Below are 6,743 nucleotides of genomic sequence, written 5' to 3'. Positions count from 1 at the left end.
GTGATTCTTCTAAGCAGCACTCTTGTGCGTGTGATGGGCTTTCTGTACCCAGCAAACGGCAGCAGACGTGTTTGCGCTGGTTCAGTTTTTACTACCTTGACAACACAACTATTTTCAGAAGGTGGAAAGTTGTGATGTTTTAGGGGGAGGGATGTCTTTGGAAAGTCATGTCTTTAAGCATTTTAACTGCTGTTTAGCCACTTGCAACCCATCCCGTGAATTCACAGCTAGTAGGTGAGACAAACATAAACAAATGTAACACAAATAAATACCTTATTCCAGCTCAAAGCTCAGTCTCAGAATATTAGGAGAGCCGAAATAGATAGAAATGTCTTAACATGTCTTAACATGTCTTGGCTCAGTAGCTTTTTTTTTGGTGTGTATATATATATATATATATATATATAGAAATATAGTCACGTCTTGGCTCAATAACTTTTGAAGGGGTGAAGAAGTGAGAATTACATTTCTGAGGTATATGGTGATTAGTGCACTTCCCTAAACGTCCTTGTTACAGGTCCCTCTCTTCACAAAGTCCATGCTTTAGACTCCTGCCTCCTCCCCTGTTTCCCCTCCGTCTTTCATCCCCACCAACTCCACCCCATCATGCCTGTTGTCTCCTCTTTATCCCATCCCACCCGAGTCCTTTCATGATGCAGGGTGACGGGCCCTGCCTTCCTGGGCACCCCACCCCACTCTCTGCCACCCCGTCCCCCTCTCCGTATCCTACAGAGCCCAGCCTGATGGAGGTCTGTTAGTTGGCTGGGTAATTAAAGAGTCTTTCCTCCTGAGAAGGAGGATCTCAAATATTTGTATTACAGTATTATAATATTTTAGCCCCCATCAGATGGAGAATTATACACTTACCAATCATGATAAACACAATTAACATTATCTTCACTCTCTTCACGCTGTTTTTGTTTATTACTTGGGGAGCAAGGATGAAAGGTGTGAATGATGATTAATCATTTTGGAACCAGACAGGTGACGGTAGCCCCACCTCTATGCTGAGCTAACCACGCCCTCTTCTTTCTGGGTTGATCTAAGTCCCACATTTCAAAAGCTCCAACTGTGTTCACCCAATAGCCAGGAAAAGGCAAAGGGACCCTATGTTCGTCTCTGTAGTCTCCCTTTGTTCTTCCCAAGATGGGTGGTGACCATATCCTGTGAACTGAAAATCTGACCTTAGGGTCCAGCCCGTGGTTTTGCACATGCTTTAAAAGTAACCTAGTCCTAGGAATAGACTTACCATAGGATCCAGGAATCCCGCTCCTGGGCATATATTCAGAAGGGACCCTACTTCAAAAAGACACCTGCACCCCAATGTTCTTAGCAGCACTATTTACAACAGCCAAGACATGGAAACAGCCTAAATGCCCATCAACAGATGACTGGATAAAGAAGAAGTGGTATATTTATACAATGGAATACTATTCAGCCATAAAAACTGACAACGTAACGCCATTTGCAGCAACATGGATGCTCCTGGAGAATGTCATTCTAAGTGAAGTAAGCCAGAAAGAGAAAGAAAAACACCATATGAGCTCGCTCATATGTGGATTCTAAAAAAAAAAAACATAAATACAAAACAGAAACAGACTCATAGACATAGAATACAGACTTGTGGTTGCCAAGGGGGTGGGGAGTGGGAAGGGACAGACTGGGATTTCGAAATTGTAGAATAGATAAACAAGATTATACTGTAGAGCACAGGGAAATATATACAAGATCTTGTGGTAGCTCACAGAGAAAAAAATGTGACAATGAATATATGTATGTTCATGTATAACTAAAAAATTGTGCTCTACACTGGAATTTGACACAACATTGTAAAATGACTATAGCTCAATAAAAAATGTTAAAAAAATAAAATAGTGAAATAGTGTAAAAAAAAAAAAAGGAAAAAATTAAGGATGTCCACAAAGATTTATCTGCAAGAATGTTTATGCTTAAAATATTGATGAATAGGTAGAGCAAACATATGCGTGATCATGAAACAAAACAAAACAAAAAAGTAACCTAGTCCTTAAAATACAGGAAGTACGGCTGCGGTGATCAGGCCCGTGTGCTGAGTCCTCATTTCCTCTTGGTGTTCTAGGTGCAGCCTGAGGTTTCAGGTCTAGATAAGCCATTTCCAAAGTTGGTCGCTCAGTTCTGCTAAGGAAGGTAACAACGCTCACCAGTACCAGCCGTGTGGAGTCAGAGAGAAGTTTCAACAGCACTTCCTTGTCACGATGTGTATATGCTTAGTTATAGAAATAATACATGAATATTTTCTCTTTATATAATATTTGGGCAATATACAAGGTTTTAGAGTAACAAATAGAAGTCCCCCTTCCTTCTCCGTCTTCTCCATCTCATTCTTTTCCCTGAAGACAACTATTTTTGGGTCACTATGACTCCTTCCAGTACAACACATACGCAGATAATTTTTCCTCTGCATTACTCGTAATCAAAGAAATGCAAATGAAAATAATTGACAAGGGATGATTTCTTTCTTATCACGTCTTCATTGCTAAAAATGAGTAAGAATATCCGGAATGGGTTAGAGCTTGGGGAAGGCATTGTAAATGGGAGCAACTCTTCTGGAAGTTAATTTGGTCATGTAAATGTATTTAGATTTTATAGCGGCCAAGGTCAGTTAGGAGACTGACGGTGCACTGGTTATTTGAACAAGAAAGATTTGATCAAAAGAATTGTTAGCTAGTGAAAGTGACAGGGCTCCTCTAAAGGATCCAGACCTAGCATGTGCAGAAATGAAGCTGTTACATCTGGGCTGAGGAAAAGTGGACAATGAAGGAATTAAGGACTAGGAGGGTGCTCCCAACCCTGGCCCAAGGTTGAGATTTAGATCTCTTGGAAGATCCTGGGCCTGCCACTGGGAAACCCAGCCACTGGTGGTGAAGAAACTCTCCATATGGTGCACGATGTTGGTCTCTAGATGTGTCCATTGGAAGGTGGGACAGATGTTGGAGGCCACGGCCAGAGCTGCTGCGGGTGTGTTCGCGTGGCCTGAGAGCGTGTTTGGACCTGGTCTGCGAGGACTGCTGGGTGCAGAAATGGAGGGCTGGGACCCTGCAAGAAGTGTCTTCCTGCCACTACTGGCTGGCGGTATTTCTCCAGCACCCTCTATTGACAAAGCCCCAGCTGTGCCAACGGGTAGAGGAGGCGTGTTTGCAGGGTCCAGCCCTAGCTTCACAAAGCAGGGGAAAGAGGAGTCGATTTGGCCTGGAGAGACAAGAAGTTGATAACCGGCATGGACTGGAACTCTAAATTCCATTTTTAACAACTTAAGAGAACAATGAAGGGTGTACATAAGTATTTAGATAAAGAATGGTAGCCCAGGGAAACATACACAAGATCCTGTGGTAGCTCACGGCGAAAAAAATGTGACAAAGACTATATGTATGTTCATGTATAACTGAAAAATTGTGCTCTACACTGGAATTTGACACAACGTTGTAAAATGACTATAACTCAATAAAAAATATTTAAAAAAAAGAGAATGGTTATTGCAGTATAGGGAAAAAAAAAAAAGGAGACAAGCTTAATGTTCCAAAATTGAGAACTGCTCGAGCAAAATAGTGGTTCATCTGTAAGATGAAGCTCTATTTATTAATTACATGAAAAGCAGTTTATATGATTAGGTAAAAAGATGCATTGATAATAACTTTTACATTATGCTAACCCATTAAAATATACGTATACATTTATTTGTATGAATGCATAGAAAAAGGCTTTGAAAGTCTTGGTGTCTTTCTCATCTTTTCCTTTAACTCTGTGGTATAATATCTAGCTCACACTGGTTCAATGTATCTTTACTGAACAGAAGTATTAGCTCCTTAGGGCTGCTGTAACACATTGCCACATGCTTGGCAGCTTAAAATGACAGAAATCTGTTTCTCTTGTAATTCTGGACACCAGAAGTCTGAAAGCAAGAGCCATGCTTCCTCTGAAGGCTCTAGAGGAGAAGACTTTTTGTCTGGAGGCTCCAGGCATTCCTTGGCCTGTGGCGGTATCACCCCCGTCTCTGCTTCTGTCTCCACACGCTTTCTCCTCTCCTCACGAGAACATGTGTCATCGGATTTAGGGCCTATCCAATAATCTGAGATGATCTCATTTTGAGATCCTTAACGTACTTGCCTTTGCAAAGAACTTCTTTCCAAATCAGGTCACATTTATAGGTCTGGGTTGATATATTTTTGAGGGGAGTGGGTGAGCACCATTCAATCCACTATGTGTACGACTAAATAAATATACAGCTACATGGTCTAGTGGCTTCCTTGGGTGGTAGGATTGTGGATAATCTGATTTTTTTTTTTTTTGCTTACTAATATTTTTATGATTCTTATGCAAACATCTTTATATTACTTTTGAAATAAAAAGAAAGTTAAAAAGTCCTTGGCGTATGACCCTGGAGGGGCTGCACTGGGGAATGCTGATTTCATCATCTTGAAGATGCGGTTGAATCCAAGCTCACAAAACCCCAAACAACCATACCCACTCAGAGAAGGAAATGATCAGAGGGAGTAAAACAGCTCAGGAGGAGGGGCAAATTCATCACTCAGAGACCTATGTTTGTTTATGCCCTGGGGCAAACCTAAAGCACTTGCAGTGGAAAGCTGGACGCAGGGAAGCTGGTGACCAGAAGTCCACGCTTCCTTAGCTTCTGGGCACCTCAGGTGAGCAGCCTGGTGGCCTGTGCAGCCCTCGCCGTCTAGAGCAGCAGATCGTCTGCAATCACTTTCAGTGCAGACCTCCTCCTCCTCCTTTTCCTCCTCATTCTCATGCTATGATTCATTGATGAATTCCTAAGAACATGTTGCTCCATTAAAATTGGAAGGTCTATGACGTCAAAAGATCTGGGGACGGAAGGCATTTTAAAAGGCTGGCATTTTCTTTTATTCAGAGAGGCAGTCTCTCCAAGAAGAAAGAAAGGAAAACATGGCAGTTAGGGCATAATTAGCTTCTAAGATTTCTTAAAGCTCTAGTTATATTTCCAGTTTCTTCTAGCGATTAACCTTTGTTTTTGTTTTAAAGCTTCAAGTTTAAAGCCAGCTTAAAACATGGATGAATATCAAGGGCTGTACTTAAGATTCTAAATGTCTTCTGGGTAGAAGATTTTTTTTTAATTAGGTTCATTAAAAAGAAAAATCACCTATTAATCAACAGAAAAGGAGAGCATTCATTACGATCTTTAAAAATCATTCCTGATTTCATATTGACACATTAACAGTGATGTTAACATGTTAAAATGTCGGTTAAAATGTTATGAGTGAATCATAATGAATGAACAAATACCTGAACTGTGAGAAAATTATCATACTTTTTTTTTTAACCAGGACAGGGGCTGGCAAATTTTTGTTGTTGTTAAGGGCCAGATAGTAACTATTTTAGGCTTTGTAGGTGAGGTGGGCTCTGTTGCAATGATTCAACGCTGTCATTGTGGTAGGAAAGCAGCCACAGACAATACATAAGCTCCAGCATCTCTGTGTTCCAATAAAACTTTATTTACAAACACAAGTGGTGGGTCAGATTAGGTCCACGGATGGTAGTTTGCTGATCCCTGTAAGAAAACATCAGAAAGTTGCAACAGGATACCAATTAATACAATGCTGGCTGACTAGAATCGGGGAAAGCAGATTTTTATCTGCTTTGCAGTTTTCCTTGTAAGAAGGAAATGCCAACATATTTGTAGCTCTCTGTGCTCTTCTTGGAAGATTAACCTGAGATAAATGATGACTGATGTAAAAGGAAGAAAGAGAAAATGAACCTCTGTCTTTGTGAAGTAAATGGTTAAATTCTCAGAAACAAGACCTTTTTCAATTAATTCTGCTGGCAATACTTCTGACCATTATGTTCTGGGAGGAGATTTAATACATGCCTTATACGTTCATCTTACTATACAGAGCTTTCGCCATATGGAGTTATGTGTTGAGTGATTGTGGTTTATGCCATGATATAGCTCAATCTGGAAAGCAGTCAGTAATGACATACCCAAAGGGGTTGAATGAATTCTTTTACCTGCGATTTACTAGTTCATCCTTGTTTATTTTTACTACGTAATATTTGATGGCAAGATAAAATTTAAGAGGAAAGTAAGACAATAGAAATGGGTGATATTTTGGAGGGAGTGTTGATGGAATATAGTTATTTACATTCTGGGTTAACAGAGATGAAAAAAACAAAACAAAACAAAACAAAAAACCCAGGAAAGACTGAGTACATTAATTAGGAAGTGAATTGCTTGGAGTAAGGATTCCTGTATTTGGTAATTTGGGTCAGTTGAGCAAATCACTAATCTCCTGCCTCTTCCATTTTAATGCTTATTAAATCCTTACTTAATCAAATTGAATAATAGGCACTAACTCATGTAGCTGGCACCAGTTGGGCTCTCTGGGAAGCAAATACTGAGTGCAAAACATTCGCTGGGCAGAGGGGGCCATGTGACTGCGAGGCAGATCTGATGGTCTGTGCCAGGCCAGTGGAGAGGTCTGGAGCCAAGAGTGCCTGATGGAGGCTCCTCTGTTGGTGGGATTGTGCACCATGCTTTGCTCAATCACGGACCAGGGCTACTTTAGCTAAGAAGTGATCTTGGCAACCACTGCCTTGCTCAGTTAACCCCCTTGAAAGCTCTGGTGTCTGTCTTTTCACCTTCTGATTCATTCCTCATGCTTTTGCTGAAGCTACTTCTGCAAAATGTAAATCTGATCACATTGTTCCATAGCTTAAAATCTTACACT

This window comes from Camelus ferus, chromosome 16 (assembly GCF_009834535.1).
Source record: "Camelus ferus isolate YT-003-E chromosome 16, BCGSAC_Cfer_1.0, whole genome shotgun sequence".
In the NCBI taxonomy this organism is placed as follows: Eukaryota; Metazoa; Chordata; class Mammalia; order Artiodactyla; family Camelidae; genus Camelus; species Camelus ferus.
This window is presented reverse-complemented; position numbering follows the sequence as displayed.